The 23,433-nt window shown below is 52.1% G+C and overlaps 30 non-coding genes across 30 annotated transcripts; all 30 read left to right on the forward strand.

Annotated features, from left to right (window-relative positions):
* Positions 1 to 208: 208 nt before the first annotated feature.
* On the forward strand, positions 209 to 281 carry trnak-cuu (transfer RNA lysine (anticodon CUU)). Its single transcript has one exon. It is a non-coding gene; the product is annotated as a tRNA-Lys (tRNA).
* Positions 282 to 430: 149 nt separating this feature from the next.
* Positions 431 to 504, forward strand: trnan-guu (transfer RNA asparagine (anticodon GUU)). The gene has a single exon. It is a non-coding gene; the product is annotated as a tRNA-Asn (tRNA).
* Positions 505 to 1,673: 1,169 nt separating this feature from the next.
* trnat-ugu (transfer RNA threonine (anticodon UGU)) lies at positions 1,674 to 1,746 on the forward strand. The gene has a single exon. It is a non-coding gene; the product is annotated as a tRNA-Thr (tRNA).
* A 149-nt stretch (positions 1,747 to 1,895) lies between these two features.
* On the forward strand, positions 1,896 to 1,969 carry trnan-guu (transfer RNA asparagine (anticodon GUU)). Its single transcript has one exon. It is a non-coding gene; the product is annotated as a tRNA-Asn (tRNA).
* A 1,169-nt stretch (positions 1,970 to 3,138) lies between these two features.
* Positions 3,139 to 3,211, forward strand: trnak-cuu (transfer RNA lysine (anticodon CUU)). The gene has a single exon. It is a non-coding gene; the product is annotated as a tRNA-Lys (tRNA).
* A 1,037-nt stretch (positions 3,212 to 4,248) lies between these two features.
* Positions 4,249 to 4,321, forward strand: trnak-cuu (transfer RNA lysine (anticodon CUU)). The gene has a single exon. It is a non-coding gene; the product is annotated as a tRNA-Lys (tRNA).
* A 149-nt stretch (positions 4,322 to 4,470) lies between these two features.
* Positions 4,471 to 4,544, forward strand: trnan-guu (transfer RNA asparagine (anticodon GUU)). Its single transcript has one exon. It is a non-coding gene; the product is annotated as a tRNA-Asn (tRNA).
* Positions 4,545 to 5,358: 814 nt separating this feature from the next.
* trnak-cuu (transfer RNA lysine (anticodon CUU)) lies at positions 5,359 to 5,431 on the forward strand. The gene has a single exon. It is a non-coding gene; the product is annotated as a tRNA-Lys (tRNA).
* A 1,038-nt stretch (positions 5,432 to 6,469) lies between these two features.
* trnak-cuu (transfer RNA lysine (anticodon CUU)) lies at positions 6,470 to 6,542 on the forward strand. The gene has a single exon. It is a non-coding gene; the product is annotated as a tRNA-Lys (tRNA).
* A 149-nt stretch (positions 6,543 to 6,691) lies between these two features.
* Positions 6,692 to 6,765, forward strand: trnan-guu (transfer RNA asparagine (anticodon GUU)). Its single transcript has one exon. It is a non-coding gene; the product is annotated as a tRNA-Asn (tRNA).
* An 815-nt stretch (positions 6,766 to 7,580) lies between these two features.
* On the forward strand, positions 7,581 to 7,653 carry trnak-cuu (transfer RNA lysine (anticodon CUU)). Its single transcript has one exon. It is a non-coding gene; the product is annotated as a tRNA-Lys (tRNA).
* Positions 7,654 to 9,046: 1,393 nt separating this feature from the next.
* Positions 9,047 to 9,119, forward strand: trnak-cuu (transfer RNA lysine (anticodon CUU)). Its single transcript has one exon. It is a non-coding gene; the product is annotated as a tRNA-Lys (tRNA).
* A 149-nt stretch (positions 9,120 to 9,268) lies between these two features.
* On the forward strand, positions 9,269 to 9,343 carry trnan-guu (transfer RNA asparagine (anticodon GUU)). The gene has a single exon. It is a non-coding gene; the product is annotated as a tRNA-Asn (tRNA).
* An 815-nt stretch (positions 9,344 to 10,158) lies between these two features.
* Positions 10,159 to 10,231, forward strand: trnak-cuu (transfer RNA lysine (anticodon CUU)). Its single transcript has one exon. It is a non-coding gene; the product is annotated as a tRNA-Lys (tRNA).
* Positions 10,232 to 10,380: 149 nt separating this feature from the next.
* On the forward strand, positions 10,381 to 10,454 carry trnan-guu (transfer RNA asparagine (anticodon GUU)). Its single transcript has one exon. It is a non-coding gene; the product is annotated as a tRNA-Asn (tRNA).
* Positions 10,455 to 11,269: 815 nt separating this feature from the next.
* Positions 11,270 to 11,342, forward strand: trnak-cuu (transfer RNA lysine (anticodon CUU)). The gene has a single exon. It is a non-coding gene; the product is annotated as a tRNA-Lys (tRNA).
* A 1,393-nt stretch (positions 11,343 to 12,735) lies between these two features.
* Positions 12,736 to 12,808, forward strand: trnak-cuu (transfer RNA lysine (anticodon CUU)). Its single transcript has one exon. It is a non-coding gene; the product is annotated as a tRNA-Lys (tRNA).
* Positions 12,809 to 12,957: 149 nt separating this feature from the next.
* Positions 12,958 to 13,032, forward strand: trnan-guu (transfer RNA asparagine (anticodon GUU)). The gene has a single exon. It is a non-coding gene; the product is annotated as a tRNA-Asn (tRNA).
* An 814-nt stretch (positions 13,033 to 13,846) lies between these two features.
* Positions 13,847 to 13,919, forward strand: trnak-cuu (transfer RNA lysine (anticodon CUU)). Its single transcript has one exon. It is a non-coding gene; the product is annotated as a tRNA-Lys (tRNA).
* Positions 13,920 to 14,957: 1,038 nt separating this feature from the next.
* On the forward strand, positions 14,958 to 15,030 carry trnak-cuu (transfer RNA lysine (anticodon CUU)). Its single transcript has one exon. It is a non-coding gene; the product is annotated as a tRNA-Lys (tRNA).
* A 149-nt stretch (positions 15,031 to 15,179) lies between these two features.
* trnan-guu (transfer RNA asparagine (anticodon GUU)) lies at positions 15,180 to 15,253 on the forward strand. Its single transcript has one exon. It is a non-coding gene; the product is annotated as a tRNA-Asn (tRNA).
* An 815-nt stretch (positions 15,254 to 16,068) lies between these two features.
* Positions 16,069 to 16,141, forward strand: trnak-cuu (transfer RNA lysine (anticodon CUU)). The gene has a single exon. It is a non-coding gene; the product is annotated as a tRNA-Lys (tRNA).
* Positions 16,142 to 17,178: 1,037 nt separating this feature from the next.
* On the forward strand, positions 17,179 to 17,251 carry trnak-cuu (transfer RNA lysine (anticodon CUU)). Its single transcript has one exon. It is a non-coding gene; the product is annotated as a tRNA-Lys (tRNA).
* Positions 17,252 to 18,644: 1,393 nt separating this feature from the next.
* Positions 18,645 to 18,717, forward strand: trnak-cuu (transfer RNA lysine (anticodon CUU)). Its single transcript has one exon. It is a non-coding gene; the product is annotated as a tRNA-Lys (tRNA).
* A 149-nt stretch (positions 18,718 to 18,866) lies between these two features.
* On the forward strand, positions 18,867 to 18,940 carry trnan-guu (transfer RNA asparagine (anticodon GUU)). Its single transcript has one exon. It is a non-coding gene; the product is annotated as a tRNA-Asn (tRNA).
* Positions 18,941 to 19,754: 814 nt separating this feature from the next.
* Positions 19,755 to 19,827, forward strand: trnak-cuu (transfer RNA lysine (anticodon CUU)). Its single transcript has one exon. It is a non-coding gene; the product is annotated as a tRNA-Lys (tRNA).
* Positions 19,828 to 20,864: 1,037 nt separating this feature from the next.
* On the forward strand, positions 20,865 to 20,937 carry trnak-cuu (transfer RNA lysine (anticodon CUU)). The gene has a single exon. It is a non-coding gene; the product is annotated as a tRNA-Lys (tRNA).
* A 1,262-nt stretch (positions 20,938 to 22,199) lies between these two features.
* On the forward strand, positions 22,200 to 22,272 carry trnak-cuu (transfer RNA lysine (anticodon CUU)). Its single transcript has one exon. It is a non-coding gene; the product is annotated as a tRNA-Lys (tRNA).
* A 149-nt stretch (positions 22,273 to 22,421) lies between these two features.
* Positions 22,422 to 22,495, forward strand: trnan-guu (transfer RNA asparagine (anticodon GUU)). Its single transcript has one exon. It is a non-coding gene; the product is annotated as a tRNA-Asn (tRNA).
* Positions 22,496 to 23,309: 814 nt separating this feature from the next.
* trnak-cuu (transfer RNA lysine (anticodon CUU)) lies at positions 23,310 to 23,382 on the forward strand. The gene has a single exon. It is a non-coding gene; the product is annotated as a tRNA-Lys (tRNA).
* The last annotated feature ends 51 nt before the right edge of the window (positions 23,383 to 23,433 follow it).

The raw sequence follows: 23,433 nt of genomic DNA on the forward strand, positions 1-23,433 counted from the left end.
TCTTTGTGCTTGGAGCCAAGCTCGGCAGGACAAGGAACCTCCAGGATAGAGTTGGGACACACCTGCTCTAAGCCTACCGCTAGGCTTTACCCCAACCTTACCCGCGAGATGTTTTGTCAGCCTGTGCGAGAAGCGAGGCTCTGTTTTGCGCATGAAATGTTTGGCACTTATCAAAACAGCGGTCAGCCTTGATCATTTGACTACATTCGCCCGGCTAGCTCAGTCGGTAGAGCATGAGACACTTAATCTCAGGGTTGTGGGTTCGAGCCCCACGTTGGGCGCACCCTTTAGCTCTCTCTCGCCCCTCCCAACGGGTGTCATTCTCTTGACCTCAGTTTGCTGACGCAGGACTAGTGCTGAAGTTAACCTGTGAGACGCGGCCAGCTTCAAATTGTTTTGTGACCGTTACCCATAGGAGCATACACCACCAGTCTCTGTGGCGCAGTAGGCCAGCGCGTTCGGCTGTTAACCGAAAGGATGGTGGTTCTTGCCCACCCAGGGACGAAGGAAGCTTTTCACAGCCTTGTCGGCAAGAACAGAATTTAGCACACGTGTCCGCTGACGCATGCGTGGAGCAGCGTCCGTATCCCCTTTTGAGAGTGAACAGCTTTGCGAGTCGTCTTGTGTTAAAAGAAGACAAAGGGTGCTAAGTGAATGTTTGTGTCAGCTCAAGTTTGCTGTGGTGTGTACGCGGAGTGTTCGTGTTTTGTTTTCCGGGTGGTAGAGGCCTGTGTGTGAAGGGAGGTCCTGATCAAAACTCCCTCTAGGAGCGCCACAAAATGCCACCAAAATGGCTTTCCAGTCATATGCTGTCAGAGTTTGCAAACGGTATTCACACAGCGAGACAGAACTCCATACCTGGAACGTATGATGAGTTGGCTGAACTAATAGCCTTTCAGGCTGTTGGACAAGAGCTCTGCTCGTTCAATCTGTATTCCCCAGCAACAGGCATGGCTAAAACAAACAGAGAACAGTCTAAGCCAGGGGTGTCCAAACTCTGTCCTGGAGGGCCCCTGTCAGGTAGAGTTTCGCTCCAGCCAGCTCCATCAGACCTGCCTGGAAGTTTCTAGTCTCCGTGGTGAGAGCGGGATCAGCAGCTTCAGGTGTGTTTCTTTGTGCTTGGAGCCAAGCTCGGCAGAACAAGGAACCTCCAGGATAGAGTTCGGACACCCCTGCTCTAAGCCTACTGCTAAGCTTTACCCCAACCTTACCCGCGAGATGTTTTGTCAGCCTGTGCGAGAAGCGAGGCTCCGTTTTGCGCATGAAATGTTTGGCACTTATCAAAACAGCGGTCAGCCTTGATCATTTGACTACATTCGCCCGGCTAGCTCAGTCGGTAGATCATGAGACTCTTAATCTGGAGGGCCCCTGTCAGGTAGAGTTTCGCTCCAGCCAGCTCCATCAGACCTGCCTGGAAGTTTCTAGTCTCCGTGGTGAGAGCGGGATCAGCAGCTTCAGGTGTGTTTCTTTGTGCTTGGAGCCAAGCTCGGCAGAACAAGGAACCTCCAGGATAGAGTTGGGACACCCCTGCTCTAAGCCTACCGCTAAGCTTTACCCCAACCTTACCCGCGAGATGTTTTGTCAGCCTGTGCGAGAAGCGAGGCTCCGTTTTGCGCATGAAATGTTTGGCACTTATCAAAAGAGCGGTCAGCCTTGATCATTTGACTACATTCGCACGGCTAGCTCAGTCGGTAGAGCATGAGATTTGTAATCTCAGGGTCGTTGGTTCGAGCCACACGTTGGGCGTGCCCTTTAGCTCTCTCTCGCCCCTCCCAACGGGTGTCATTCGCTTGACCTCAGTTTGCTGACGCAGGACTAGTGCTGCAGTTAACCTGTGAGACGCGCCCGGCTTCAAATTATTTTTTGACCGTTACCCACAGGAGCAGACACCACCAGTCTCTGTGGCGCAATAGGCTAGCGCGTTCGGCTGTTAACCGAAAGGATGGTGGTTCGAGCCCACCCAGGGACGAAAGAAGCTTTTCACAGCCATGTCGGCAAGCAGAGAATTTAGCACACTTGTCCGCTGACGCATGCGTGGAGCAGCGTCCGTAGCCCCTTTTGAGAGTGAACAGCTTTGCGAGTCGTCTTGTTTTAAAAGAAGACAAAGGGTGCTAAGTGAATGTTTGTGTCAGCTCAAGTTTGCTGTGGCGTGTACGCGGAGTGTTCGTGTTTTGTTTTCCGGGTGGTAGAGGCCTGTGTGTGAAGGGAGGTCCTGATCAAAACTCCCTCTAGGAGCGCCACAAAATGCCACCAAAATGGCTTTCCAGTCATATGCTGTCGGAGTTTGCAAACGGTATTCACACAGCGAGACAGAATTCCATACCTGGAACGTTTGATGAGTTGGCTGAACTAATAGCCTTTCAGGCTGTTGGACAAGAGCTCTGCTCGTTCAATCTGTATTCCCCAGCAACAGGCATGGCTAAAACAAACAGAGAACAGTCTAAGCCAGGGGTGTCCAAACTCTGTCCTGGAGGGCCCCTGTCAGGTAGAGTTTCGCTCCAGCCAGCTCCATCAGACCTGCCTGGAAGTTTCTAGTCTCCGTGGTGAGAGCGGGATCAGCAGCTTCAGGTGTGTTTCTTTGTGCTTGGAGCCAAGCTCGGCAGAACAAGGAACCTCCAGGATAGAGTTGGGACACCCCTGCTCTAAGCCTACCGCTAGGCTTTACCCCAACCTTACCCGCGAGATGTTTTGTCAGCCTGTGCGAGAAGCGAGGCTCCGTTTTGCGAATGAAATGTTTGGCACTTATCAAAACAGCGGTCAGCCTTGATCATTTGACTACATTCGCCCGGCTAGCTCAGTCAGTAGAGCATGAGACTCTTAATCTGGAGGGCCCCTGTGAGGTAGAGTTTTGCTCCAGCCAGCTCCATCAGACCTGCCTGGAAGTTTCTGGTCTCCGTGGTGAGAGCGGGATCAGCAGCTTCAGGTGTGTTTCTTTGTGCTTGGAGCCAAGCTCGGCAGGACAAGGAACCTCCAGGATAGAGTTGGGACACCCCTGCTCTAAGCCTACCGCTAGGCTTTACCCCAACCTTACCCGCGAGATGTTTTGTCAGCCTGTGCGAGAAGCGAGGCTCCGTTTTGCGCATGAAATGTTTGGCACTTATCAAAACAGCGGTCAGCCTTGACCATTCGGCTACATTTGACCGGCTAGCTCAGTCGGTAGAGCATGAGACTCTTCATCTCAGGGTCGTGGGTTCGAGCCCCATGTTGGGCGTTCCCTTTAGCTCTCTCTCGCCCCTCCCAACGGGTGTCATTCTCTTGACCTCAGTTTGCTGACGCAGGACTAGTGCTGCAGTTAACCTGTGAGACGCGCCCAGCTTCAAATTTTTTTGTCACCTTTACCCATAGGAGCATACACCGCCAGTCTCTGTTGCGCAATAGGCTAGTGTGTTCGGCTGTTAACCGAAAGGATGGTGGTTCGAGCCCACCCAGGGATGAAGGAAGCTTTTCACAGCCTTGTCGGCAAGAACAGAATTTAGCACACGTGTCCGCTGACGCATGCGTGGAGCAGCGTCCGTAGCCCCTTTTGAGAGTGAACAGCTTTGCGAGTCGTCTTGTGTTAAAAGAAGACAAAGGGTGCTAAGTGAATGTTTGTGTCAGCTCAAGTTTGCTGTGGCGTGTACGCGGAGTGTTCATGTTTTGTTATCCGGGTGTTAGAGGCCTGTGTGTGAAGCGAGGTCCTGATCAAAACTCCCTCTAGGAGCGCCACAAGATGCCACCAAAATGGCTTTCCAGTCATATGCTGTCGGAGTTTGCAAACGGTATTCACACAGCGAGACAGAATTCCATACCTGGAAAGTTTGATGAGTTGGCTGAACTAATAGACTTTCAGGCTGTTGGACAAGAGCTCTGCTCGTTTAATCTGTATTCCCCAGCAACAGGCATGGCTAAAACAAACAGAGAACAGTCTAAGCCAGGGGTGTCCAAACTCTGTCCTGGAGGGCCCCTGTCAGGTAGAGTTTCGCTCCAGCCAGCTCCATCAGACCTGCCTGGAAGTTTCAAGTCTCCGTGGTGAGAGCGGGATCAGCAGCTTCAGGTGTGTTTCTTTGTGCTTGGAGCCAAGCTCGGCAGGACAAGGAACCTCCAGGATAGAGTTGGGACACCCCTGCTCTAAGCCTACCGCTAAGCTTTACCCCAACCTTACCCGCGAGATGTTTTGTCAGCCTGTGCGAGAAGCGAGGCTCCGTTTTGCGCATGAAATGTTTGGCATTTATCAAAACAGGGGTCAGCCTTGATCATTTGACTACATTCGCCCGGCTAGCTCAGTCGGTAGAGCATGAGACTCTTAATCTCAGGGTCGTGGGTTCGAGCCCCACGTTGGGCGTGAACTTTAGCTCTCTCTCGCCCCTCCCAATGGGTGTCATTCTCTTGACCTCAGTTTGCTGACGCAGGACTAGTGCTGCAGTTAACCTGTGAGACGCGGCCAGCTTCAAATTGTTTTGTGACCGTTACCCATAGAAGCATACACCGCCAGTCTCTGTGGCGCAATAGGCTAGCGCGTTTGGCTGTTAACCGAAAGGATGGTGGTTCGAGCCCACCCAGGGACGAAAGAAGCTTTTCACAGCCTTGTCGACAAGCACAGGATTAAGCACACGTGTCCGCTGACGCATGCGTGGAGCAGCGTCCGTAGCCCCTTTTGAGAGTGAACAGCTTTGCGAGTCGTCTTGTGTTAAAAGAAGACAAAGGGTGCTAAGTGAATGTTTGTGTCAGCTCAAGTTTGCTGTGGTGTGTACGCGGAGTGTTCGTGTTTTGTTTTCCGGGTGGTAGAGGCCTGTGTGTGAAGGGAGGTCCTGATCAAAACTCCCTCTAGGAGCGCCACAAAATGCCACCAAAATGGCTTTCCAGTCATATGCTGTCAGAGTTTGCAAATGGTATTCACACAGCGAGACAGAACTCCATACCTGGAACGTTTGATGAGTTGGCTGAACTAATAGCCTTTCAGGCTGTTGGACAAGAGCTCTGCTCATTCAATCTGTATTCCCCAGCAACAGGCATGGCTAAAACAAACAGAGAACAGTCCAAGCCAGGGGTGTCCAAACTCTGTCCTGGAGGGCCCCTGTCAGGTAGAGTTTCGCTCCAGCCAGCTCCATCAGACCTGCCTGGAAGTCTCTAGTCTCCGTGGTGAGAGCGGGATCAGCAGCTTCAGGTGTGTTTCTTTGTGCTTGGAGCCAAGCTCGGCAGGACAAGGAACCTCCAGGATAGAGTTGGGACACCCCTGCTCTAAGCCTACCGCTAGGCTTTACCCCAACCTTACCCGCGAGATGTTTTGTCAGCCTGTGCGAGAAGCGAGGCTCCGTTTTGCGCATGAAATGTTTGGCACTTATCAAAACAGCGGTCAGCCTTGATCATTTGACTACATTCGCCCGGCTAGCTCAGTCGGTAGAGCATGAGACTCTTAATCTCAGGGTCGTGGGTTCGAGCCCCACGTTGGGCGTACCCTTTAGCTCTCTCTCACCCCTCCCAACGGGTGTCATTCTCTTGACCTCAGTTTGCTGACACAGGACTAGTGCTGCAGTTAAACTGTGAGACGCGGCCAGCTTCAAATTGTTTTGTGACCGTTACCCATAGAAGCATACACCGCCAGTCGCTGTGGAGCAATAGGCTAGTGCGTTCGGCTGTTAACCAAAAGGATGGTGGTTCGAGCCCACCCAGGGACGATGGAAGCTTTTCGCAGCCATGTTGGCAAGCCGAGAATTTAGCACACGTGTCCGCTGACGCATGCGTGGAGCAGTGTCCGTAGCCCCTTTTGAGGGTGAACAGCTTTGCGAGTCGTCTTGTGTTAAAAGAAGACAAAGGGTGCTAAGTGAATGTTTGTGTCAGCTCAAGTTTGCTGTGGTGTGTACGCGGAGTGTTCGTGTTTTGTTTTCCGGGTGGTAGAGGCCTGTGTGTGAAGGGAGGTCCTGATCAAAACTCCCTCTAGGAGCGCCACAAAATGCCACCAAAATGGCTTTCCAGTCATATGCTGTCAGAGTTTGCAAATGGTATTCACACAGCGAGACAGAACTCCATACCTGGAACGTTTGATGAGTTGGCTGAACTAATAGCCTTTCAGGCTGTTGGACAAGAGCTCTGCTCGTTCAATCTGTATTCCCCATCAACAGGCATGGCTAAAACAAACCGAGAACAGTCCAAGCCAGGGGTGTCCAAACTCTGTCCTGGAGGGCCCCTGTCAGGAAGAGTTTCGCTCCAGCCAGCTCCATCAGACCTGCCTGGAAGTTTCTAGTCTCCACGGTGAGAGTGGGATCATCAGCTTCAGGTGTGTTTCTTTGTGCTTGGAGCCAAGCTCGGCAGGACAAGGAACCTCCAGGATAGAGTTGGGACACCCCTGCTCTAAGCCTACCGCTAGGCTTTACCCCAACCTTAACCCGCGAGATGTTTTGTCAGCCTGTGCGAGAAGCGAAGCTCCGTTTTGCGCATGAAATGTTTGGCACTTATCAAAACAGCGGTCAGCCTTGATCATTTGACTACATTCGCCCGGCTAGCTCAGTCGGTAGAGCATGAGACTCTTAATCTCAGGGTCGTGGGTTCGAGCCCCACGTTGGGCGTACCCTTTAGCTCTCTCTCGCCCCTCCCAACGGGTGTCATTCTCTTGACCTCAGTTTGCTGACACAGGACTAGTGCTGCAGTTAAACTGTGAGACGCGGCCAGCTTCAAATTGTTTTGTGACCGTTACCCATAGAAGCATACACCGCCAGTCGCTGTGGCGCAATAGGCTAGCGCGTTCGGCTGTTAACCAAAAGGATGGTGGTTCGAGCCCACCCAGGGACGATGGAAGCTTTTCGCAGCCATGTTGGCAAGCCGAGAATTTAGCACACGTGTCCGCTGACGCATGCGTGGAGCAGTGTCCGTAGCCCCTTTTGAGGGTGAACAGCTTTGCGAGTCGTCTTGTGTTAAAAGAAGACAAAGGGTGCTAAGTGAATGTTTGTGTCAGCTCAAGTTTGCTGTGGTGTGTACGCGGAGTGTTCGTGTTTTGTTTTCCAGGGTGGTAGAGGCCTGTGTGTGAAGGGAGGTCCTGATCAAAACTCCCTCTAGGAGCGCCACAAAATGCCACCAAAATGGCTTTCCAGTCATATGCTGTCAGAGTTTGCAAATGGTATTCACACAGCGAGACAGAACTCCATACCTGGAACGTTTGATGAGTTGGCTGAACTAATAGCCTTTCAGGCTGTTGGACAAGAGCTCTGCTCGTTCAATCTGTATTCCCCATCAACAGGCATGGCTAAAACAAACCGAGAACAGTCCAAGCCAGGGGTGTCCAAACTCTGTCCTGGAGGGCCCCTGTCAGGTAGAGTTTCGCTCCAGCCAGCTCCATCAGACCTGCCTGGAAGTTTCTAGTCTCCACGGTGAGAGTGGGATCATCAGCTTCAGGTGTGTTTCTTTGTGCTTGGAGCCAAGCTCGGCAGGACAAGGAACCTCCAGGATAGAGTTGGGACACCCCTGCTCTAAGCCTACCGCTAGGCTTTACCCCAACCTTACCCGCGAGATGTTTTGTCAGCCTGTGCGAGAAGCGAGGCTCCGTTTTGCGCATGAAATGTTTGGCACTTATCAAAACAGCGGTCAGCCTTGATCATTTGACTACATTCGCCCGGCTAGCTCAGTCGGTAGAGCATGAGACTCTTAATCTCAGGGTCGTGGGTTCGAGCCCCACGTTGGGCGTACCCTTTAGCTCTCTCTCGCCCCTCCCAACGGGTGTCATTCTCTTGACCTCAGTTTGCTGACACAGGACTAGTGCTGCAGTTAAACTGTGAGACGCGGCCAGCTTCAAATTGTTTTGTGACCGTTACCCATAGAAGCATACACCGCCAGTCGCTGTGGCGCAATAGGCTAGCGCGTTCGGCTGTTAAACAAAAGGATGGTGGTTCGAGCCCACCCAGGGACGATGGAAGCTTTTCGCAGCCATGTTGGCAAGCCGAGAATTTAGCACACGTGTCCGCTGACGCATACGTGGAGCAGTGTCCGTAGCCCCTTTTGAGGGTGAACAGCTTTGCGAGTCGTCTTGTGTTAAAAGAAGACAAAGGGTGCTAAGTGAATGTTTGTGTCAGCTCAAGTTTGCTGTGGTGTGTACGCGGAGTGTTCGTGTTTTGTTTTCCGGGTGGTAGAGGCCTGTGTGTGAAGGGAGGTCCTGATCAAAACTCCCTCTAGGAGCGCCACAAAATGCCACCAAAATGGCTTTCCAGTCATATGCTGTCAGAGTTTGCAAAATGGTATTCACACAGCGAGACAGAACTCCATACCTGGAACGTTTGATGAGTTGGCTGAACTAATAGCCTTTCAGGCTGTTGGACAAGAGCTCTGCTCGTTCAATCTGTATTCCCCAGCAACAGGCATGGCTAAAACAAACAGAGAACAGTCCAAGCCAGGGGTGTCCAAACTCTGTCCTGGATTGCCCCTGTCAGGTAGAGTTTCGCTCCAGCCAGCTCCATCAGACCTGCCTGGAAGTTTGTAGTCTCCATGGTGAGAGTGGGATCATCAGCTTCAGGTGTGTTTCTTTGTGCTTGGAGCCAAGCTCGGCAGGACAAGGAACCTCCAGGATAGAGTTGGGACACCCCTCCTCTAAGCCTGCCACTAGGCTTTACCCCAACCTTACCCGCGAAATGTTTTGTCAGCCTGTGCGAGAAGCGAGGCTCCGTTTTGCGCATGAAATGTTTGGCACTTATCAAAACAGCGGTCAGCCTTGATCATTTGACTACATTCGCCCGGCTAGCTCAGTCGGTAGAGCGTGAGACTCTTAATCTGGAGGGCCCCTGTCAGGTAGAGTTTTGCTCCAGCCAGCTCCATCAGACCTGCCTGGAAGTTTCTAGTCTCCGTGGTGAGAGCGGGATCAGCAGCTTCAGGTGTGTTTCTTTGTGCTTGGAGCCAAGCTCGGCAGGACAAGGAACCTCCAGGATAGAGTTGGGACACCCCTGCTCTAAGACTACCGCTAGGCTTTACCCCAACCTTACCCGCGAGATGTTTTGTCAGCCTCTGTGAGAAGCGAGGCTCCGTTTTGCACATGAAATGTTTGGCACTTATCAAAACAGGGGTCAGCCTTGATCATTTGACTACATTCGCCCAGCTAGCTCAGTCGGTAGAGCATGAGACTCTTAATCTCAGGGTCGTGGGTTCGAGCCCCATGTTGGGCGTGCCCTTTAGCTCTCTCTCTCCCCTCCCAACGGGTGTCATTCTCTTGACCTCAGTTTGCTGACACAGGACTAGTGCTACAGTTAACCTGTGAGACGCGGCCAGCTTCAAATTGTTTTGTGACCGTTACCCATAGGAGCATACACCGCCAGTCTCTGTGGCGCAATAGGCTAGCGCGTTCGGCTGTTAACCCGAAAGGATGGTGGTTCGAGCCCACCCAGGGACGATGGAAGCTTTTCGCAGTCATGTTGGCAAGCCGAGAATTTAGCACACGTGTCCGCTGACGCATGCGTGGAGCAGTGTCCGTAGCCCCTTTTGAGGGTAAACAGCTTTGCGAGTCATCTTGTGTTAAAAGAAGACAAAGGGTGCTAAGTGAATGTTTGTGTCAGCTCAAGTTTGCTGTGGTGTGTACGCGGAGTGTTCGTGTTTTGTTTTCCGGGTGGTAGAGGCCTGTGTGTGAAGGGAGGTCCTGATCAAAACTCCCTCTAGGAGCGCCACAAAATGCCACCAAAATGGCTTTCCAGTCATATGCTGTCAGAGTTTGCAAATGGTATTCACACAGCGAGACAGAACTCCATACCTGGAACGTTTGATGAGTTGGCTGAACTAATAGCCTTTCAGGCTGTTGGACAAGAGCTCTGCTCGTTCAATCTGTATTCCCCATCAACAGGCATGGCTAAAACAAACCGAGAACAGTCCAAGCCAGGGGTGTCCAAACTCTGTCCTGGAGGGCCCCTGTCAGGAAGAGTTTCGCTCCAGCCAGCTCCATCAGACCTGCCTGGAAGTTTCTAGTCTCCACGGTGAGAGTGGGATCATCAGCTTCAGGTGTGTTTCTTTGTGCTTGGAGCCAAGCTCGGCAGGACAAGGAACCTCCAGGATAGAGTTGGGACACCCCTGCTCTAAGCCTACCGCTAGGCTTTACCCCAACCTTAACCCGCGAGATGTTTTGTCAGCCTGTGCGAGAAGCGAAGCTCCGTTTTGCGCATGAAATGTTTGGCACTTATCAAAACAGCGGTCAGCCTTGATCATTTGACTACATTCGCCCGGCTAGCTCAGTCGGTAGAGCATGAGACTCTTAATCTCAGGGTCGTGGGTTCGAGCCCCACGTTGGGCGTACCCTTTAGCTCTCTCTCGCCCCTCCCAACGGGTGTCATTCTCTTGACCTCAGTTTGCTGACACAGGACTAGTGCTGCAGTTAAACTGTGAGACGCGGCCAGCTTCAAATTGTTTTGTGACCGTTACCCATAGAAGCATACACCGCCAGTCGCTGTGGCGCAATAGGCTAGCGCGTTCGGCTGTTAACCAAAAGGATGGTGGTTCGAGCCCACCCAGGGACGATGGAAGCTTTTCGCAGCCATGTTGGCAAGCCGAGAATTTAGCACACGTGTCCGCTGACGCATGCGTGGAGCAGTGTCCGTAGCCCCTTTTGAGGGTGAACAGCTTTGCGAGTCGTCTTGTGTTAAAAGAAGACAAAGGGTGCTAAGTGAATGTTTGTGTCAGCTCAAGTTTGCTGTGGTGTGTACGCGGAGTGTTCGTGTTTTGTTTTCCAGGGTGGTAGAGGCCTGTGTGTGAAGGGAGGTCCTGATCAAAACTCCCTCTAGGAGCGCCACAAAATGCCACCAAAATGGCTTTCCAGTCATATGCTGTCAGAGTTTGCAAATGGTATTCACACAGCGAGACAGAACTCCATACCTGGAACGTTTGATGAGTTGGCTGAACTAATAGCCTTTCAGGCTGTTGGACAAGAGCTCTGCTCGTTCAATCTGTATTCCCCATCAACAGGCATGGCTAAAACAAACCGAGAACAGTCCAAGCCAGGGGTGTCCAAACTCTGTCCTGGAGGGCCCCTGTCAGGTAGAGTTTCGCTCCAGCCAGCTCCATCAGACCTGCCTGGAAGTTTCTAGTCTCCACGGTGAGAGTGGGATCATCAGCTTCAGGTGTGTTTCTTTGTGCTTGGAGCCAAGCTCGGCAGGACAAGGAACCTCCAGGATAGAGTTGGGACACCCCTGCTCTAAGCCTACCGCTAGGCTTTACCCCAACCTTACCCGCGAGATGTTTTGTCAGCCTGTGCGAGAAGCGAGGCTCCGTTTTGCGCATGAAATGTTTGGCACTTATCAAAACAGCGGTCAGCCTTGATCATTTGACTACATTCGCCCGGCTAGCTCAGTCGGTAGAGCATGAGACTCTTAATCTCAGGGTCGTGGGTTCGAGCCCCACGTTGGGCGTACCCTTTAGCTCTCTCTCGCCCCTCCCAACGGGTGTCATTCTCTTGACCTCAGTTTGCTGACACAGGACTAGTGCTGCAGTTAAACTGTGAGACGCGGCCAGCTTCAAATTGTTTTGTGACCGTTACCCATAGAAGCATACACCGCCAGTCGCTGTGGCGCAATAGGCTAGCGCGTTCGGCTGTTAAACAAAAGGATGGTGGTTCGAGCCCACCCAGGGACGATGGAAGCTTTTCGCAGCCATGTTGGCAAGCCGAGAATTTAGCACACGTGTCCGCTGACGCATACGTGGAGCAGTGTCCGTAGCCCCTTTTGAGGGTGAACAGCTTTGCGAGTCGTCTTGTGTTAAAAGAAGACAAAGGGTGCTAAGTGAATGTTTGTGTCAGCTCAAGTTTGCTGTGGTGTGTACGCGGAGTGTTCGTGTTTTGTTTTCCGGGTGGTAGAGGCCTGTGTGTGAAGGGAGGTCCTGATCAAAACTCCCTCTAGGAGCGCCACAAAATGCCACCAAAATGGCTTTCCAGTCATATGCTGTCAGAGTTTGCAAAATGGTATTCACACAGCGAGACAGAACTCCATACCTGGAACGTTTGATGAGTTGGCTGAACTAATAGCCTTTCAGGCTGTTGGACAAGAGCTCTGCTCGTTCAATCTGTATTCCCCAGCAACAGGCATGGCTAAAACAAACAGAGAACAGTCCAAGCCAGGGGTGTCCAAACTCTGTCCTGGATTGCCCCTGTCAGGTAGAGTTTCGCTCCAGCCAGCTCCATCAGACCTGCCTGGAAGTTTGTAGTCTCCATGGTGAGAGTGGGATCATCAGCTTCAGGTGTGTTTCTTTGTGCTTGGAGCCAAGCTCGGCAGGACAAGGAACCTCCAGGATAGAGTTGGGACACCCCTCCTCTAAGCCTGCCACTAGGCTTTACCCCAACCTTACCCGCGAAATGTTTTGTCAGCCTGTGCGAGAAGCGAGGCTCCGTTTTGCGCATGAAATGTTTGGCACTTATCAAAACAGCGGTCAGCCTTGATCATTTGACTACATTCGCCCGGCTAGCTCAGTCGGTAGAGCGTGAGACTCTTAATCTGGAGGGCCCCTGTCAGGTAGAGTTTTGCTCCAGCCAGCTCCATCAGACCTGCCTGGAAGTTTCTAGTCTCCGTGGTGAGAGCGGGATCAGCAGCTTCAGGTGTGTTTCTTTGTGCTTGGAGCCAAGCTCGGCAGGACAAGGAACCTCCAGGATAGAGTTGGGACACCCCTGCTCTAAGACTACCGCTAGGCTTTACCCCAACCTTACCCGCGAGATGTTTTGTCAGCCTCTGTGAGAAGCGAGGCTCCGTTTTGCACATGAAATGTTTGGCACTTATCAAAACAGGGGTCAGCCTTGATCATTTGACTACATTCGCCCAGCTAGCTCAGTCGGTAGAGCATGAGACTCTTAATCTCAGGGTCGTGGGTTCGAGCCCCATGTTGGGCGTGCCCTTTAGCTCTCTCTCTCCCCTCCCAACGGGTGTCATTCTCTTGACCTCAGTTTGCTGACACAGGACTAGTGCTACAGTTAACCTGTGAGACGCGGCCAGCTTCAAATTGTTTTGTGACCGTTACCCATAGGAGCATACACCGCCAGTCTCTGTGGCGCAATAGGCTAGCGCGTTCGGCTGTTAACCCGAAAGGATGGTGGTTCGAGCCCACCCAGGGACGATGGAAGCTTTTCGCAGTCATGTTGGCAAGCCGAGAATTTAGCACACGTGTCCGCTGACGCATGCGTGGAGCAGTGTCCGTAGCCCCTTTTGAGGGTAAACAGCTTTGCGAGTCATCTTGTGTTAAAAGAAGACAAAGGGTGCTAAGTGAATGTTTGTGTCAGCTCAAGTTTGCTGTGGTGTGTACGCGGAGTGTTCGTGTTTTGTTTTCCGGGTGGTAGAGGCCTGTGTGTGAAGGGAGGTCCTGATCAAAACTCCCTCTAGGAGCGCCACAAAATGCCACCAAAATGGCTTTCCAGTCATATGCTGTCAGAGTTTGCAAATGGTATTCACACAGCGAGACAGAACTCCATACCTGGAACGTTTGATGAGTTGGCTGAACTAATAGCCTTTCAGGCTGTTGGACAAGAGCTCTGCTAGTTCAATCTGTATTCCCCAGCAACAGGCATGGCTAAAACAAACAGAGAACAGTCCAAGCCAGGGGTGTCCAAACTCTGTCCTGGAGGGCCCCTGTCAGGTAGAGTTTCGCTCCAGCCAGCTCCATCAGACCTGCCTGGAAGTTTCTAGTCTCCACGGTGAGAGTGGGATCATCAGCTTCAGGTGTGTTTCTTTGTGCTTGGAGCCAAGCTCGGCAGGACAAGGAACCTCCAGGATAGAGTTGGGACACCCCTGCTCTAAGCCTACCGCTAGGCTTTACCCCAACCTTACCCGCGAGATGTTTTGTCAGCCTGTGCGAGAAGCGAGGCTCCGTTTTGCGCATGAAATGTTTGGCACTTATCAAAACAGCGGTCAGCCTTGATCATTTGACTACATTCGCCCGGCTAGCTCAGTCGGTAGAGCATGAGACTCTTAATCTCAGGGTCGTGGGTTCGAGCCCCACGTTGGGCGTACCCTTTAGCTCTCTCTCACCCCTCCCAACGGGTGTCATTCTCTTGACCTCAGTTTGCTGACACAGGACTAGTGCTGCAGTTAAACTGTGAGACGCGGCCAGCTTCAAATTGTTTTGTGACCGTTACCCATAGAAGCATACACCGCCAGTCGCTGTGGAGCAATAGGCTAGTGCGTTCGGCTGTTAACCAAAAGGATGGTGGTTCGAGCCCACCCAGGGACGATGGAAGCTTTTCGCAGCCATGTTGGCAAGCCGAGAATTTAGCACACGTGTCCGCTGACGCATGCGTGGAGCAGTGTCCGTAGCCCCTTTTGAGGGTGAACAGCTTTGCGAGTCGTCTTGTGTTAAAAGAAGACAAAGGGTGCTAAGTGAATGTTTGTGTCAGCTCAAGTTTGCTGTGGTGTGTACGCGGAGTGTTCGTGTTTTGTTTTCCGGGTGGTAGAGGCCTGTGTGTGAAGGGAGGTCCTGATCAAAACTCCCTCTAGGAGCGCCACAAAATGCCACCAAAATGGCTTTCCAGTCATATGCTGTCAGAGTTTGCAAATGGTATTCACACAGCGAGACAGAACTCCATACCTGGAACGTTTGATGAGTTGGCTGAACTAATAGCCTTTCAGGCTGTTGGACAAGAGCTCTGCTCGTTCAATCTGTATTCCCCATCAACAGGCATGGCTAAAACAAACCGAGAACAGTCCAAGCCAGGGGTGTCCAAACTCTGTCCTGGAGGGCCCCTGTCAGGAAGAGTTTCGCTCCAGCCAGCTCCATCAGACCTGCCTGGAAGTTTCTAGTCTCCACGGTGAGAGTGGGATCATCAGCTTCAGGTGTGTTTCTTTGTGCTTGGAGCCAAGCTCGGCAGGACAAGGAACCTCCAGGATAGAGTTGGGACACCCCTGCTCTAAGCCTACCGCTAGGCTTTACCCCAACCTTAACCCGCGAGATGTTTTGTCAGCCTGTGCGAGAAGCGAAGCTCCGTTTTGCGCATGAAATGTTTGGCACTTATCAAAACAGCGGTCAGCCTTGATCATTTGACTACATTCGCCCGGCTAGCTCAGTCGGTAGAGCATGAGACTCTTAATCTCAGGGTCGTGGGTTCGAGCCCCACGTTGGGCGTACCCTTTAGCTCTCTCTCGCCCCTCCCAACGGGTGTCATTCTCTTGACCTCAGTTTGCTGACACAGGACTAGTGCTGCAGTTAAACTGTGAGACGCGGCCAGCTTCAAATTGTTTTGTGACCGTTACCCATAGAAGCATACACCGCCAGTCGCTGTGGCGCAATAGGCTAGCGCGTTCGGCTGTTAACCAAAAGGATGGTGGTTCGAGCCCACCCAGGGACGATGGAAGCTTTTCGCAGCCATGTTGGCAAGCCGAGAATTTAGCACACGTGTCCGCTGACGCATGCGTGGAGCAGTGTCCGTAGCCCCTTTTGAGGGTGAACAGCTTTGCGAGTCGTCTTGTGTTAAAAGAAGACAAAGGGTGCTAAGTGAATGTTTGTGTCAGCTCAAGTTTGCTGTGGTGTGTACGCGGAGTGTTCGTGTTTTGTTTTCCAGGGTGGTAGAGGCCTGTGTGTGAAGGGAGGTCCTGATCAAAACTCCCTCTAGGAGCGCCACAAAATGCCACCAAAATGGCTTTCCAGTCATATGCTGTCAGAGTTTGCAAATGGTATTCACACAGCGAGACAGAACTCCATACCTGGAACGTTTGATGAGTTGGCTGAACTAATAGCCTTTCAGGCTGTTGGACAAGAGCTCTGCTCGTTCAATCTGTATTCCCCATCAACAGGCATGGCTAAAACAAACCGAGAACAGTCCAAGCCAGGGGTGTCCAAACTCTGTCCTGGAGGGCCCCTGTCAGGTAGAGTTTCGCTCCAGCCAGCTCCATCAGACCTGCCTGGAAGTTTCTAGTCTCCACGGTGAGAGTGGGATCATCAGCTTCAGGTGTGTTTCTTTGTGCTTGGAGCCAAGCTCGGCAGGACAAGGAACCTCCAGGATAGAGTTGGGACACCCCTGCTCTAAGCCTACCGCTAGGCTTTACCCCAACCTTACCCGCGAGATGTTTTGTCAGCCTGTGCGAGAAGCGAGGCTCCGTTTTGCGCATGAAATGTTTGGCACTTATCAAAACAGCGGTCAGCCTTGATCATTTGACTACATTCGCCCGGCTAGCTCAGTCGGTAGAGCATGAGACTCTTAATCTCAGGGTCGTGGGTTCGAGCCCCACGTTGGGCGTACCCTTTAGCTCTCTCTCGCCCCTCCCAACGGGTGTCATTCTCTTGACCTCAGTTTGCTGACACAGGACTAGTGCTGCAGTTAAACTGAGAGACGCGGCCAGCTTCAAATTGTTTTGTGACCGTTACCCATAGAAGCATACACCGCCAGTCGCTGTGGCGCAATAGGCTAGTGCGTTCGGCTGTTAACCAAAAGGATGGTGGTTCGAGCCCACCCAGGGACGATGGAAGCTTTTCGCAGCCATGTTGGCAAGCCGAGAATTTAGCACACGTGTCCGCTGACGCATGCGTGGAGCAGTGTCCGTAGCCCCTTTTGAGGGTGAACAGCTTTGCGAGTCGTCTTGTGTTAAAAGAAGACAAAGGGTGCTAAGTGAATGTTTGTGTCAGCTCAAGTTTGCTGTGGTGTGTACGCGGAGTGTTCGTGTTTTGTTTTCCGGGTGGTAGAGGCCTGTGTGTGAAGGGAGGTCCTGATCAAAACTCCCTCTAGGAGCGCCACAAAATGCCACCAAAATGGCTTTCCAGTCATATGCTGTCAGAGTTTGCAAATGGTATTCACACAGCGAGACAGAACTCCATACCTGGAACGTTTGATGAGTTGGCTGAACTAATAGCCTTTCAGGCTGTTGGACAAGAGCTCTGCTCGTTCAATCTGTATTCCCCATCAACAGGCATGGCTAAAACAAACCGAGAACAGTCCAAGCCAGGGGTGTCCAAACTCTGTCCTGGAGGGCCCCTGTCAGGTAGAGTTTCGCTCCAGCCAGCTCCATCAGACCTGCCTGGAAGTTTCTAGTCTCCACGGTGAGAGTGGGATCATCAGCTTCAGGTGTGTTTCTTTGTGCTTGGAGCCAAGCTCGGCAGGACAAGGAACCTCCAGGATAGAGTTGGGACACCCCTGCTCTAAGCCTACCGCTAGGCTTTACCCCAATCTTACCCGCGAGATGTTTTGTCAGCCTGTGCGAGAAGCGAGGCTCCGTTTTGCGCATGAAATGTTTGGCACTTATCAAAACAGCGGTCAGCCTTGATCATTTGACTACATTCGCCCGGCTAGCTCAGTCGGTAGAGCATGAGACTCTTAATCTCAGGGTCGTGGGTTCGAGCCCCACGTTGGGCGTACCCTTTAGCTCTCTCTCGCCCCTCCCAACGGGTGTCATTCTCTTGACCTCAGTTTGCTGACACAGGACTAGTGCTGCAGTTAAACTGTGAGACGCGGCCAGCTTCAAATTGTTTTGTGACCGTTACCCATAGAAGCATACACCGCCAGTCGCTGTGGCGCAATAGGCTAGCGCGTTCGGCTGTTAAACAAAATGATGGTGGTTCGAGCCCACCCAGGGACGATGGAAGCTTTTCGCAGCCATGTTGGCAAGCCGAGAATTTAGCACACGTGTCCGCTGACGCATGCGTGGAGCAGTGTCCGTAGCCCCTTTTGAGGGTGAACAGCTTTGCGAGTCGTCTTGTGTTAAAAGAAGACAAAGGGTGCTAAGTGAATGTTTGTGTCAGCTCAAGTTTGCTGTGGTGTGTACGCGGAGTGTTCGTGTTTTGTTTTCCGGGTGGTAGAGGCCTGTGTGTGAAGGGAGGTCCTGATCAAAACTCCCTCTAGGAGCGCCACAAAATGCCACCAAAATGGCTTTCCAGTCATATGCTGTCAGAGTTTGCAAAATGGTATTCACACAGCGAGACAGAACTCCATACCTGGAACGTTTGATGAGTTGGCTGAACTAATAGCCTTTCAGGCTGTTGGACAAGAGCTCTGCTCGTTCAATCTGTATTCCCCAGCAACAGGCATGGCTAAAACAAACAGAGAACAGTCCAAGCCAGGGGTGTCCAAACTCTGTCCTGGATTGCCCCTGTCAGGTAGAGTTTCGCTCCAGCCAGCTCCATCAGACCTGCCTGGAAGTTTGTAGTCTCCATGGTGAGAGTGGGATCATCAGCTTCAGGTGTGTTTCTTTGTGCTTGGAGCCAAGCTCGGCAGGACAAGGAACCTCCAGGATAGAGTTGGGACACCCCTCCTCTAAGCCTACCACTAGGCTTTACCCCAACCTTACCCGCGAAATGTTTTGTCAGCCTGTGCGAGAAGCGAGGCTCCGTTTTGCGCATGAAATGTTTGGCACTTATCAAAACAGCGGTCAGCCTTGATCATTTGACTACATTCGCCCGGCTAGCTCAGTCGGTAGAGCGTGAGACTCTTAATCTGGAGGGCCCCTGTCAGGTAGAGTTTTGCTCCAGCCAGCTCCATCAGACCTGCCTGGAAGTTTCTAGTCTCCGTGGTGAGAGCGGGATCAGCAGCTTCAGGTGTGTTTCTTTGTGCTTGGAGCCAAGCTCGGCAGGACAAGGAACCTCCAGGATAGAGTTGGGACACCCCTGCTCTAAGACTACCGCTAGGCTTTACCCCAACCTTACCCGCGAGATGTTTTGTCAGCCTCTGTGAGAAGCGAGGCTCCGTTTTGCACATGAAATGTTTGGCACTTATCAAAACAGGGGTCAGCCTTGATCATTTGACTACATTTGCCCAGCTAGCTCAGTCGGTAGAGCATGAGACTCTTAATCTCAGGGTCGTGGGTTCGAGCCCCATGTTGGGCGTGCCCTTTAGCTCTCTCTCTCCCCTCCCAACGGGTGTCATTCTCTTGACCTCAGTTTGCTGACACAGGACTAGTGCTACAGTTAACCTGTGAGACACGGCCAGCTTCAAATTGTTTTGTGACCGTTACCCATAGGAGCATACACCGCCAGTCTCTGTGGCGCAATAGGCTAGCGCGTTCGGCTGTTAACCGAAAGGATGGTGGTTCGAGCCCACCCAGGGACGATGGAAGCTTTTCGCAGTCATGTTGGCAAGCCGAGAATTTAGCACACGTGTCCGCTGACGCATGCGTGGAGCAGTGTCCGTAGCCCCTTTTGAGGGTAAACAGCTTTGCGAGTCATCTTGTGTTAAAAGAAGACAAAGGGTGCTAAGTGAATGTTTGTGTCAGCTCAAGTTTGCTGTGGTGTGTACGCGGAGTGTTCGTGTTTTGTTTTCCGGGTGGTAGAGGCCTGTGTGTGAAGGGAGGTCCTGATCAAAACTCCCTCTAGGAGCGCCACAAAATGCCACCAAAATGGCTTTCCAGTCATATGCTGTCAGAGTTTGCAAATGGTATTCACACAGCGAGACAGAACTCCATACCTGGAACGTTTGATGAGTTGGCTGAACTAATAGCCTTTCAGGCTGTTGGACAAGAGCTCTGCTAGTTCAATCTGTATTCCCCAGCAACAGGCATGGCTAAAACAAACAGAGAACAGTCCAAGCCAGGGGTGTCCAAACTCTGTCCTGGAGGGCCCCTGTCAGGTAGAGTTTCGCTCCAGCCAGCTCCATCAGACCTGCCTGGAAGTTTCTAGTCTCCACGGTGAGAGTGGGATCATCAGCTTCAGGTGTGTTTCTTTGTGCTTGGAGCCAAGCTCGGCAGGACAAGGAACCTCCAGGATAGAGTTGGGACACCCCTGCTCTAAGCCTACCGCTAGGCTTTACCCCAACCTTACCCGCGAGATGTTTTGTCAGCCTGTGCGAGAAGCGAGGCTCCGTTTTGCGCATGAAATGTTTGGCACTTATCAAAACAGCGGTCAGCCTTGATCATTTGACTACATTCGCCCGGCTAGCTCAGTCGGTAGAGCATGAGACTCTTAATCTCAGGGTCGTGGGTTCGAGCCCCACGTTGGGCGTAGCCTTTAGCTCTCTCTCGCCCCTCCCAACGGGTGTCATTCTCTTGACCTCAGTTTGCTGACACAGGACTAGTGCTGCAGTTAATCTGTGAGACGCGGCCAGCTTCAAATTGTTTTGTGACCGTTACCCATAGAAGCATACACCGCCAGTCGCTATGGCGCAATAGGCTAGCGCGTTCGGCTGTTAACCAAAAGGATGGTGGTTCGAGCCCACCCAGGGACGATGGAAGCTTTTCGCAGCCATGTTGGCAAGCCGAGAATTTAGCACACGTGTCCGCTGACGCATGCGTGGAGCAGTGTCCGTAGCCCCTTTTGAGGGTGAACAGCTTTGCGAGTCGTCTTGTGTTAAAAGAAGACAAAGGGTGCTAAGTGAATGTTTGTGTCAGCTCAAGTTTGCTGTGGTGTGTACGCGGAGTGTTCGTGTTTTGTTTTCCGGGTGGTAGAGGCCTGTGTGTGAAGGGAGGTCCTGATCAAAACTCCCTCTAGGAGCGCCACAAAATGCCACCAAAATGGCTTTCCAGTCATATGCTGTCAGAGTTTGCAAATGGTATTCACACAGCGAGACAGAACTCCATACCTGGAACGTTTGATGAGTTGGCTGAACTAATAGCCTTTCAGGCTGTTGGACAAGAGCTCTGCTCGTTCAATCTGTATTCCCCAGCAACAGGCATGGCTAAAACAAACCGAGAACAGTCCAAGCCAGGGGTGTCCAAACTCTGTCCTGGAGGGCCCCTGTCAGGTAGAGTTTCGCTCCAGCCAGCTCCATCAGACCTGCCTGGAAGTTTCTAGTCTCCACGGTGAGAGTGGGATCATCAGCTTCAGGTGTGTTTCTTTGTGCTTGGAGCCAAGCTCGGCAGGACAAGGAACCTCCAGGATAGAGTTGGGACACCCCTGCTCTAAGCCTACCACTAGGCTTTACCCCAACCTTACCCGCGAGATGTTTTGTCAGCCTGTGCGAGAAGCGAGGCTCCGTTTTGCGCATGAAATGTTTGGCACTTATCAAAACAGCGGTCAGCCTTGATCATTTGACTACATTCGCCCGGCTAGCTCAGTCGGTAGAGCATGAGACTCTTAATCTCAGGGTCGTGGGTTCGAGCCCCACGTTGGGCGTACCCTTTAGCTCTCTCTCGCCCCTCCCAACGGGTGTCATTCTCTTGACCTCAGTTTGCTGACACAGGACTAGTGCTGCAGTTAAACTGTGAGACGCGGCCAGCTTCAAATTGTTTTGTGACCGTTACCCATAGAAGCATACACCGCCAGTCGCTGTGGCGCAATAGGCTAGTGCGTTCGGCTGTTAACCAAAAGGATGGTGGTTCGAGCCCACCCAGGGACGATGGAAGCTTTTCGCAGCCATGTTGGCAAGCCGAGAATTTAGCACACGTGTCCGCTGACGCATGCGTGGAGCAGTGTCCGTAGCCCCTTTTGAGGGTGAACAGCTTTGCGAGTCGTCTTGTGTTAAAAGAAGACAAAGGGTGCTAAGTGAATGTTTGTGTCAGCTCAAGTTTGCTGTGGTGTGTACGCGGAGTGTTCGTGTTTTGTTTTCCGGGTGGTAGAGGCCTGTGTGTGAAGGGAGGTCCTGATCAAAACTCCCTCTAGGAGCGCCACAAAATGCCACCAAAATGGCTTTCCAGTCATATGCTGTCAGAGTTTGCAAAATGGTATTCACACAGCGAGACAGAACTCCATACCTGGAACGTTTGATGAGTTGGCTGAACTAATAGCCTTTCAGGCTGTTGGACAAGAGCTCTGCTCGTTCAATCTGTATTCCCCAGCAACAGGCATGGCTAAAACAAACAGAGAACAGTCCAAGCCAGGGGTGTCCAAACTCTGTCCTGGATTGCCCCTGTCAGGTAGAGTTTCGCTCCAGCCAGCTCCATCAGACCTGCCTGGAAGTTTGTAGTCTCCATGGTGAGAGTGGGATCATCAGCTTCAGGTGTGTTTCTTTGTGCTTGGAGCCAAGCTCGGCAGGACAAGGAACCTCCAGGATAGAGTTGGGACACCCCTGCTCTAAGCCTACCACTAGGCTTTACCCCAACCTTACCCGCGAAATGTTTTGTCAGCCTGTGCGAGAAGCGAGGCTCCGTTTTGCGCATGAAATGTTTGGCACTTATCAAAACAGCGGTCAGCCTTGATCATTTGACTACATTCGCCCGGCTAGCTCAGTCGGTAGAGCGTGAGACTCTTAATCTGGAGGGCCCCTGTCAGGTAGAGTTTTGCTCCAGCCAGCTCCATCAGACCTGCCTGGAAGTTTCTAGTCTCCGTGGTGAGAGCGGGATCAGCAGCTTCAGGTGTGTTTCTTTGTGCTTGGAGCCAAGCTCGGCAGTTTGGCACTTATCAAAACAGCGGTCAGCCTTGATCATTTGACTACATTCGCCCAGCTAGCTCAGTCGGTAGAGCATGAGACTCTTAATCTCAGGGTCGTGGGTTCGAGCCCCACGTTGGGCGTGCCCTTTAGCTCTCTCTCTCCCCTCCCAACGGGTGTCATTCTCTTGACCTCAGTTTGCTGACACAGGACTAGTGCTACAGTTAACCTGTGAGACACGACCAGCTTCAAATTGTTTTGTGACCGTTACCCATAGGAGCATACACCGCCAGTCTCTGTGGCGCAATAGGCTAGCGCGTTCGGCTGTTAACCGAAAGGATGGTGGTTCGAGCCCACCCAGGGACGATGGAAGCTTTTCGCAGTCATGTTGGCAAGCCGAGAATTTAGCACACGTGTCCGCTGACGCATGCGTGGAGCAGTGTCCGTAGCCCCTTTTGAGGGTAAACAGCTTTGTGAGTCATCTTGTGTTAAAAGAAGACAAAGGGTGCTAAGTGAATGTTTGTGTCAGCTCAAGTTTGCTGTGGTGTGTACGCGGAGTGTTCGTGTTTTGTTTTCCGGGTGGTAGAGGCCTGTGTGTGAAGGGAGGTCCTGATCAAAACTCCCTCTAGGAGCGCCACAAAATGCCACCAAAATGGCTTTCCAGTCATATGCTGTCAGAGTTTGCAAATGGTATTCACACAGCGAGACAGAACTCCATACCTGGAACGTTTGATGAGTTGGCTGAACTAATAGCCTTTCAGGCTGTTGGACAAGAGCTCTGCTAGTTCAATCTGTATTCCCCAGCAACAGGCATGGCTAAAACAAACAGAGAACAGTCCAAGCCAGGGGTGTCCAAACTCTGTCCTGGAGGGCCCCTGTCAGGTAGAGTTTCGCTCCAGCCAGCTCCATCAGACCTGCCTGGAAGTTTCTAGTCTCCACGGTGAGAGTGGGATCATCAGCTTCAGGTGTGTTTCTTTGTGCTTGGAGCCAAGCTCGGCAGGACAAGGAACCTCCAGGATAGAGTTGGGACACCCCTGCTCTAAGCCTACCGCTAGGCTTTACCCCAACCTTACCCGCGAGATGTTTTGTCAGCCTGTGCGAGAAGCGAGGCTCCGTTTTGCGCATGAAATGTTTGGCACTTATCAAAACAGCGGTCAGCCTTGATCATTTGACTACATTCGCCCGGCTAGCTCAGTCGGTAGAGCATGAGACTCTTAATCTCAGGGTCGTGGGTTCGAGCCCCACGTTGGGCGTAGCCTTTAGCTCTCTCTCGCCCCTCCCAACGGGTGTCATTCTCTTGACCT

This window comes from Carassius carassius, chromosome 1 (assembly GCF_963082965.1).
Source record: "Carassius carassius chromosome 1, fCarCar2.1, whole genome shotgun sequence".
Classification (NCBI taxonomy): Eukaryota; Metazoa; Chordata; class Actinopteri; order Cypriniformes; family Cyprinidae; genus Carassius; species Carassius carassius.